General features: G+C 29.6%; 1 long non-coding RNA gene across 1 annotated transcript; it reads left to right on the plus strand.

Moving 5' to 3' along the window:
• The first annotated feature begins 9374 nt into the window (after nt 1-9374).
• Nucleotides 9375-9717, plus strand: LOC111039675. Its single transcript, XR_002605123.1, has 3 exons — nt 9375-9425; nt 9502-9591; nt 9658-9717. It is a non-coding gene; the product is annotated as an uncharacterized LOC111039675 (long non-coding RNA).
• The last annotated feature ends 1602 nt before the right edge of the window (nt 9718-11319 follow it).

An 11319-nucleotide genomic window follows, 5' to 3' on the forward strand; every position in this document is an offset into this window, starting at 1 on the left:
AGAACACACTGTATTTACTTGCAAACCATGAGGGATAAAAGTGCTATTACAGTATACACACACTTGAAACACTCAGGTCGGTCGGTGTGTGGTACCTATGGAATGTACGGGTAGTACCCGTTTCCGCCAACAGCGGAGATATTTAACAAGTTTTCTAAAACGATTTCTAAGCTACCATGGATTATAAATACTAGTAATTATACTACATATAAGTTAGTGAGTTAATAAGTTTATTTAAAAACAGTAGCGGCTCATGAGTAAATATTCTGGGGAGACATTAATTGGCTTCTACAGCAATTATTAAATGTCATAAATTAGGAAGACCTACAATGACGATGTGCTGACAAGATTGGACTATCGCACGGAATATTATTATATTGTCGTGAACAGTTTTTCCCTGGCCACCTCCGTCCATCAAGCGATAACGTTACAGGCTATGGTTGAGTTCACCGAATAGGCGAACGTCGTCAAAATATAACATATAATGTAATACTTCCATTTTATTTTAGGTTTCAGATTTTATGAGCTTCAATTAAATTACAAAACAAAGAAAACGATATAATATAATATTTCCAATTCAGATAAAAATACTTGTTTACATTTTAATTTTTTAATTAATTGTTGTTTAGTGTTTACAATTATAGTTGATTTTTTCAGTTAAAAACACTAGTATACGGACTACGTAAGACGGAAGTATATTAAATATAATTAGATAATATCAAATTGTATTAAAAAAAATTGTTATCTTTTTTTTATGTTCACTCGTTGATCCTAAATCCAAAATAAACAGAACGTATTTCTGTTATTGATTATTATTATTATTATAATTATTATTATTATTATAATAATTATTATTATACAACAACTGTATTATTTATTTTAGGTGTGTATTACGAAGGGCGTTTGTAAATTTTGCCCACATTGAACAGGTATTAAAAATATTATAATAAATTGCGCTGGGATTTTTCAGGGTCTAAAATGCGTATAGTAAATTGTGCCCATAGAACATATCTTATACCTATTTTATATATCTTAAATAATGTTGTTCATTTATTGGTGGATAAGTCGAATGTTTATCTCTATCGTTATAATATTAGCATTATCAATGCTTTTACAAGACGTATACAACGACATAACGTATAATAGGTAATATTTAAGTAAGCTGTTTGCGTGCAACAGTGAAACATAAATATGGATTTACACTTACTTGATTGAAAACAAGTATCATTGAGATCATAATAAATGTTTTTTTTTTTAAATTAATTTTTCTATTTTTGTGAACTAAATATTTATTAACTTAATCATTTTTGAATGAAAGTGAAAGTCGCCTCCTCGTATTGTCCTCTGGGTGATGCTAAATAACTATCATACAAAAAATATTTCAATTCGGTGCAATTTATCACAGAGAAATTTATAAACGAAAAATACGAAGGGAAATTTACAATTTGTCTCTTCTTTGGGCGCAATTTACGTTTGTATATTAAAATATATTGATTTTTGTACAGTTATTATTTATAAATAAAAGAAAATATTTTAAAATTACAGACTAAAAACACCTGATGTTGTAACCGTCTTAACTTGATAAAAAAATTCTTGAAGTAATAAAACATGTTTATTACGGGACGACAACTTGCTATGTCCAAGATACTGTCATAAATATTTATTTCACTAAATTTATATTATATGTACGATAATAATATGGTCTTTTAAATAAACGTATTTCTGTATTACTATTTACAGGTTCTAATAATATAAGAACCTGTTTCGGGGAAACGGCTAATGGAGGAAACGTGTCGTGTCCATACTATTTATGACCGTTCTCAAGACTCAAAGCCTATTATTGTTTGCACCCGACCCAGACGGGCGTCGTTTGCACACAGTCGGTGAACAGCGACTTTGTAAAAATATGCATGGTAATACACTGTACTGTATATTATTGTCATTATTTTTTTTTTATATAGAAATAAGATTTTTTTACAACCGTCGATCGATCGACCCTTCGATCCGAAAACGGATAACATTATCGTCGATACACCACACATGGGTACAATGGGTATAAGAGTTTATTGTTCGTTGCACGTTCTCCAAAAATACCTGAGAATGATAAAAGTAGATGTTTTTGTAGTATTGGAATGCGTATAGCAGCCACGAAGCCCCTTGTTACAATTCGACATTTTCTTATATCACAGTAGTCTCCACATGAACATCTTTTGATTTATAATACCCATATCCGCTCGTACTTGGTGGACATTGGACGGACCACTGACTGCGGCGACCCTAGTAAACCATAACATTTCTTATACGTTTTTGTAATACAAAGTATAAATACAACGCTGTGGCTATATCCCCGACAGTCGGGTCTTTATTAAAGACCCGACAACTATGATAACAAATACGCATGCGCGGATAATATACATGATAACAATACAACAATGATAATACGATAATTATTGTTCATTAATAATGCGATAATTAACTGATTTTACAATTTACAGTTTTATTGTATGATTTCTTTGTGATTACATTATTTCATATTAATATTTAATTCATAATTATTATAATAATATAAGCTATAAAGGTAAACATATTACTGTCATTATAATATTTTAGAAACATGTAATTTGTGAATTATGTGAATTATTGTAAATATTAATGAATGGTGGATACTATAAAATAGGAAAATGAATTATAAGTATTGTTATGTCCAGGGGCGCAATTTCAAATCTGAGGGTGATAAAAAAAGACCTTCTATTTTTTTTTCATGTTATTTATTTAAAATTGTGCCCATGCTTAAGGGTTAGGTTAGAATATTATAAAAAAAATTATGAAATTTGGTTGATTCTACAAGGTATTGTTATAACCGCAGAGTATATTTTTGAGGATGAAATGGCATCGGCACCGGGCGCCTCCATATTATGTTACAAGGAAATTCTATGTAAACCACGACAACGGTTAAGAGGGAAATGGTGATGGATATGTTATGGCCAAATAACCAGACAGTTGATACTGGGGATATATGTGACATGGAGATTTGTTTTATACTTGTTAACAATGATTAACAGAGATTAACAGACGATAAACAGAGCAAAGTGCAGTGGTACATTCGGTTTACAACAAATTACAAGAAAAAAAAACTTCCAAAATTAAAATGAAAGCTTTTCCCTTGTCTACTAAGTACTATCCCAAGAGAATTCCCTTTTAGAAAAAGCGATACATTTGATATTTAAAAAAAAAATAAACATCATTGTAAAACCATTGCATTCCTCGCTTTACTCAGAATCTAAAAAATATAAATAGCTTATGTGGCATAAAATCCAAGATGAAGAAAAAGAAGATATTAAGACAAAAATAGAACCATCCACTGATGACCTAGGTAAATAAAATAAAATATGTTTTATGTTCAATTTTATGTTTAAATTGTAAAATCAGTTAATTATCGCATTATTAATGAATAATAATTATCGTATTATCATTGTTGTATTGTTATCATGTATATTATCCGCGCATGCGTATTTGTTATCATAGTTGTCGGGTCTTTAATAAAGACCCGACTGTCGGGGATATAGCCACAGCGTAAATACAATATATCTCACGGCCTATATTATTGTTTGTCTCTGACCCAGACGGGCGTCATTTGTGCACTGCGGGTAAACGGCGACTGTGTAAAAACATGCATGGTAATACACTACGCTGTATATTATTATTATTATTATTTTTTATATAGTAATAAGGTTCTTGGACGGCCGTTAATGCGTACAACAGCCACAAAGTCACTTGTTACAATTCGACCTTTCCTTATTTCATAGTCGTTTCCACACAAACATCTTTTAATTTATAAAATCCATATCCGCTAGCACTCTGTGTAAGCCCTAACATTTCTTATACGTTTTTATAATACACAGTCTTAATACAATTTTAAAAACCTTCGTTATACCCTACACTCAATACGTTAAAAGATCTTACACATATTTTCCTGCTAAATTTGGTTTATATATATATATAATATTATAATAAAAATACCTGTGCACTGATATTTCAGCCGCCTTGTTAGACAAAGGACATTCCGCAAAACACGTAATGAATATTAAAAATAAAAACAAGTGCGCCCTCCCAATGTTATTTGTCGATTTATTTCCCCAAAATAACAACAATGATGTCCTTAATATTACGTCTTTACTCAACACCATTGTCGTCATCGAGAAACCTCATAAAACCCGTCGTGGTCCCCCACAATGCCATCAATGCCAAATCTACGGACACACAAGAAATCACTGTCACCATACTCCTAGGTGCGTCAAATGCAGCGAAGATCATTTTCCCGAGGATTGCAAAAAAGACCAAAACAGCCCAGCTAAATGCGCCCTCTGTGCCGGTGACCATACGGCCAATTACAAAGGTTTCCCAGTTTTCAATTCACTTTCAAAGCGTCTTAAAAACCATCAGAACAAAAAACGAACGCAGACTCTCAAAATAAATAAACCGGCCGAATTATCTCTTCCAAACACTTCTCTTCTACTACCTCTCAGTCCAAACCGCCTTATGCATCTGTTGTTTCCAAGCCCAATGATATCAATGCTACTATAAATAACAATAGGTTAGATTCATTTAATGACCTTTCCACATTATCTAATTTTATGTCCGAGCTATCTTCACTAATTAACCCCCTCGGCCCCTCCTCTCTCTGCTTACAGCTGTTCTACACAAACTTAATACACCATAAATATTGTTGTATTCAATGTTATATGCTATATCCTATTTGTGCTAACATGCAATCTTGTTATATTTTATACTACTTCTTATAATCTTTATATTTATATTATTATGTAATCTTGTCTGCTGTATCATATAGATATATTAATAGTAATTGTTAAGCTATAATGGTTTTATACCGAAAGCTAATAAAAAATAATACTAATAATAATAATAATAAAAATACAATATAATAACATATAATATAATAAATATATATAATATTTATATATATATATAATGGACAGTATATTTTTCAAACAATGTATTTGATACTTATATCTTACCAAAAGTTAGTGGCTTGTAATGTTATACATAAATAATACATATAACATAAGAAAATACTATTAACTATAACATATTATCTTCTATCTACATATGAATATTATACATGCATGTATACAAAAGTGTGGTGAAATTGAAATTGTTCATAGGATAGTCTACTATGTCTTCACCTAACAATATCAATAACCTAATAAATTCTATATACTCTAGATATTATACTCTCAGGTATATAATTCGTAACTGCAGATGATAGTAGTACTCATTAAATTATTAATAAATTAAACTAGCCAACATACATACATACATACATATATACATTCATACACACATAAATACATACATTCATATAATACTTATAGACCTGATCGATTATTTGAATTATTCAATTTTTTCATTGATTTTTTCATTTGATTTTTTTTTTATAAGTCTTCAATACCAATTTATCAAACATTAATCAACCAACCAATCTATTGACTATACATTATGCCTCAACTCGGTTCAGGGGCGCCCTTTTAAGCTTATAGAATACATACATACGTACATATATTGGTACATAAGTACGTATGTATGCATTCTTTGAGTAAGGTACTCGTATATGAAGAGAGGTGGGTTGGGTAATAATACCAATAGTCAACCGTTTAGTCATAACTATATTATATATACTCGTATTTTATCTACGACAGTAGTTGTTCGGTATGGGTTCGATTAATCGCAGTGAAAAAGTCCATTGTAAAAAATTCCGAAGTAAAAAGAATGGTCAATGATTATAATTAGGTACTTATTAATTTATTATCATTACCATCATATACATAAGAAGTATGATTTAGATGTTTCAAAAATAATAGTCCCTAGTCCCCTAATATATACGAGTCAATGTTGCACGCTGCTACCCCGTCTAAACCAAGCCACTCTTGGCCACCTACCCGAGCCACCCGAGACACCACCCCCCCCCCCCCCCCCCCCTATACCCTAATTCTATAAAGTGGTCATGTCATACCCATGACATATACTTTTAGGTTCACTGAAAATTACCTATGATCAATCCTATGTATTTGGAAAAAATTATAATAAAATCATATATGCCTAAGGAATTGCCGAATAAATATATGTAATTATCAACTATACATTTGTATTGAGATATTGTGTATACCAGGAATGGAAAACTCAAAGTTACTTGAGGGCCAATTTTTAGAAAATTAAAATCTAGTTGGCCAGAGCATAGAAAGCAAAAAAGGGTCATTGGCAAAGGTTCATGTAATTCGAAAATGTAACTCGGGCCAGACAAAAAAGGGTCGAGGGCCGCCAGTTGCCCACCCCTGGTATATACGATTACCAGCGGTTAAAATTCCTAAAATGTTACTGTTCAACTGGCTGGCTGCGTATAATAATATACGCACTTGGCCGTTACCTAATACTTCATACTTCACCACACTACACCTGTGTTCGCGTATGTATTATGTATAGCGACTCTAAATAAGTGTACGGGGTCACCGAGCGAACTCGAGAGTGCTAGTGTGCGGTGGGTGTGTAGGTGTGTATATGCGTGTGGGCGTGTGCTTAAAAACAAAAATAATAACAGCACGGTTTCTGGTAACTTAGAGTCACTGTATGATATTAAGTTTAATAATAATTGATAACACGGAATAAAATAAATCACAGCAACAAAAAGATATAAAAATATAATAAAATGAATAATAGCCCTTATGGTTGAACGGGGTAAATGATAATATTTTGGCCCTTCTGACCCCACAGAATAAATTATATTATATAAATGCTCGGCCCTTCTGGATCAAAAAATCACGTATATTAATATAATAAATATAACAAATAAAACTGACAGTTTGTGGAGCACGGCTGGCCAGCTGCTACCTGTGAATAAATAAATAACAATTAACACACACGATGTAATAATAAAAAGAGTGGAGATTAACGCACACATAATATAATAAATGTAATTGTTTTCAAGTTGACAAGGATCAACGGTAAAAAAAAATAACTATTTTTGCACCGGCGATCAAGTAGTGGTCGATAATTCTCATAATAATCTACATACATTATATTATAACTATCTGATCCCGTGCACTTTGTTGCCCGTTAAAAATGCCAACTCTATATGAGACTCGACGGTGATAATGCGAGCAGTTTATTGTGCCTACTTGCTGTGTATTATTGAAATAATATGTTTTATATTTATTTTGATTGCGGACACGCCAATGAGCGGCTATAAGCGCAACTCCGCCACCTTGGTAGGCAATGTACGAAAATTCAATTGCATGCATGCTTATGAACCACTGCGGGCCACCGAGAAACACAAAAAAATAACTATTTTACTAAATATATTTATATTCCTCCTATAACCAATAGCAACAGTATATAAATAAATATTTTCTTCGTACATCTTAAAATCTCTGAGCAACTCCGCGGGTCGGACCTATCGAGTCCAATTGTGAATCGAAACCATGCATGACTGTGTCTTGTTAGATTAGTTGATTAGTAAAATAAAATAAAATTGTACTCTGGCAGTTTTTCTGGTAACGCCAACAACGGAAAATGGAAAATGAAGTCGTAATAATCGATTAATCTTATTTCATATAAATAAAACCTAAATTGTATCTTTACTATATTGACTATTGCGTTTTATGCAAAGAGAATATTAAGGCTACAAATAAAATCGAACGGAATAAAAATGATACGAAAATCATCACTTTACAAAATTTAAACTTTACTTTATATAGTGAAACATATAATATTAATACCTAATATTCAATACACGACATACCTAATATTTCTCCATGTTGATTCATTTTTTTGGTGTTGGCCGGGGGCCCCATTTGAACGATTAATTGTCATATGAACAATTTTATAAGCTAAAGCTTGGTGTAGCTTTTTCAATTCGAAAAAACATTCCGGAACTCAAAACGTAAATCATCAAAAAAATTTTTTAAAAAGGTAACATTATTTTCCGTAAAAACCTTCTCCTGGAAATTACGAACAATTAAAAAAAAATTTGAGCCAAATCGGCCAAGTCGTTCTCATTTGATGAATTGTTATACATTTTCGGCTCCATTTTTATATATATATATAGATATACAAAACAACATAATCAAATACGTCAGATGCAGAACATACTCAAAAAAAAAACACGGAAAATCAGAGCTAAAAAAACAAAAGAAAAATATGATCCACCTCATGATAGCCTAGGTATGTACTATATTTGTCAAGACATTTGAGCAGTTGTGAATGATTATTCAATTTTGTTAAATGTTTATGTTTACCATCATTTAAAAATAGGTACTTAATTTTTTTTTTTTTTAATAACAACATTTTAATTTATAGAAAAAAGACCAAAAATAAAACAATTATTGTCATCTCTTATAAATATACCACCATATCCTTTGCCATGAAAAACCAAAACCACAGAATTCAGGTATTTTATTAGATTGAATAGCTTTTTATAAATAATTAAGTATGTTTTATTTAGTGCTGTTTACTAGTTATCTAATATATTATTATAATTTTTATTACCTAGATCATAAAAGAAAACTGTTTCCTGAAATAACTTCTAATGAAGACAAGTTTTTTTTAAACTTTTAGACTACAATTATTTGTAAATTATACATAATTTTGTTTGATTTACTATTATTATTATACAGTTTAGTTTACATTATTTTAATTAAATAACTTTTTTTTCAGTATCTTCTTTTGATCAGAGTTACTCTACAGAAGTGAAATCAAAAAAGAAATTATTTAAGAAAAATGTTGATTGTTTCGGTAAATTCAAATATTGTATGAGATTTAAATAAAATAATTGTTTTTATAAATTATAATAGTTTCAGATTTTATTTCCATTAAATAAACTTCCGAATTTCAAAAATATGAATCACAAACTAAATTCTTAATTGAAAATAATAAAAGACATTATAACAACTTTAATAACTTGGAAGTTTTCCTTAAATATAGGTATTGATTGCAATTTCTCCATTATATTTTTCTAGATACAGAGCTGATTTTTAATCAAAAAGCTAAATCTCCCAGTGGATTACTAAAAGATGCTGATGATAGTCTTGGTAACACATTTAACGCATAAATTCTTTAAAAATTTGTTTTATTATTTTATTTCATATTCAGGTCATATTCTCGCCCAGTATTCTCCTCTAACTCATGGCAGACACTCATCAAGCTCTCCAAATCATGTTCATGCTATAAATGATAACAACTTTGGTAAATTCATATTTATGAATACTTTTTTTCCTATGATTTAGAAAAATATACCTGATAGTGATAATTAATATTCTAATGTTTTATTCTAGGACCAAGAATTAGTAATTACATTGTTAGTCCTTATAAAAATGATGTAGCTTCAGACAAGGAGGATAATGATGACCAACATAGTAAATTATAATAACTAATTTTAAAATGTGAAATTGTTACATTATATTTAAATACCATTACTTTATTGTCAATTAGGTGTAAGTCCCGAAATGTTTTATCAATCACCAGTATTTAAAAAACTTCCTTCATCAACTCAATGTAACATTCTCAGTGGTGGAGGAACTGGTAAAATTATAGGACTTTTTAATTTTATTTTAATAACCCAAATGTATTATAGTCTTTATAATTTAGAACATGAATCACAAATTATTCAAAACCACCATAAGACAGAAGAGACTTCAACAAAACACATCGATCAATGCACTAGTATGTACATCTAACATTAGTATTTTTTTAATTCATAATTTATTTTATTCAATAATTTATTATAAAATTAATATATTATTTTAATCAATATTAATTGTGCTTTTATTTTCACTCTTCAGAATATTTTCAAGCACTTTTGCGGGGCCAAGCTAACATAATTAGCAAACTTGATGAACTTCTTGAGAGCAAAGCAACAATGACAAACCTACAAGAAGATGACTCAACTTTTTCTTCAAAGTATAAAAAGTTATTACCGGCTGCTAATGAAAATCAATTAAAGGAATTAGAAAATGAGTTGAAAAATAGAACATTTGTTGGAAACTTAGTAAGATTAAGTGATTTTAATTATAAGTTTAATTGCAAGCTCTTATGTCAATATTATAAAAGTTTGATCGCTTCTAATAATATTGTATAACTTGATTTTTATTTTATGTACAGTGTACTCAATATAAAAATTACGGCGGGCAAGATTATACAGTACTATTGAGGAGAATTTTAGAACACACTATAACGGATGAGTTGGGCTGTGAAATTAATTTCACTGGAAAAAAAAGAAATAACACTGATAAAAAGAAAATTGGCTTTGTGAAACTATACCTGTATCAATGTATTTTAGGCAAGTAATGTTGGTTATAATATTTAAACTTTAGTCGGCATTTATACAACGACCATCATTTTTATAATTTAAACAATGTTGTATAGGGTGTCTCAAGGATTTACTATTATTGATATATCATTTGCGTGTAAACAATTAAATTCTGTTTTTATTTTTAATGTCTTTTAAAATATAATACTTATTAATTTAATATATATATATGTATTTGTAGAAGTTAATCCCGCATATATGTTTTTGTTAAACGTTGAAATGAATTACTAACTTGACATTTTTTTACAAAAATTATGTGGGTTTTTTATACGCGGGATTAATTAGTGCAGCATAGATAATTGCACAGTATTACTATTAGGCAGGTACTCTATATAATTTACAATATATTTTCAGTGATATCAGTCACCAAGTACCATTAACTTTAAAATCCCAGTAATATTCAAAAGATATTTTTGAAGTTGAAAAGTAAATAAAATTAAACATTTTTTAAATGATGAGTTCTGCAGTTCTTTATAAATATATCATGCCTACCAGTTACTAGAATGATTAGAATCTTATTAGATTTATACCACCAAGGTTGCAGTAGAAGTGTTATAACTTATAATTAAAGTCTTAATAATATATCATGAGGATGTGATTGTATGTTATGGTTGTATTCAACTTGATATTTATTAACATAAAATATTTATATAAATTATTATATTTTACAGATACCTACTGTTCAAAAAAAGTTTCCATCCACTACCCCTGATGCAATAAATATACAAATAACAAGCTTCTTACGTCACTCAAAAGAGAGATTAAAAAAAAAATTAGAATAAATTCAAAATTGTTTATTTTTATTATAAAATTAATAAAATGAAAGTCTTGACAAATATACGTTTTTAATTGTTTTTCAAACTAAAAATATTTAATCTAATGTTAATACATTACAATGCATTACAGAGTTGATAAATAAGAAGCATCATACAGTATTTAGT

The sequence above is a fragment of the Myzus persicae genome, unplaced genomic scaffold (genome assembly GCF_001856785.1).
Source record: "Myzus persicae strain clone G006 unplaced genomic scaffold, MPER_G0061.0, whole genome shotgun sequence".
NCBI classification, from domain to species: Eukaryota; Metazoa; Arthropoda; class Insecta; order Hemiptera; family Aphididae; genus Myzus; species Myzus persicae.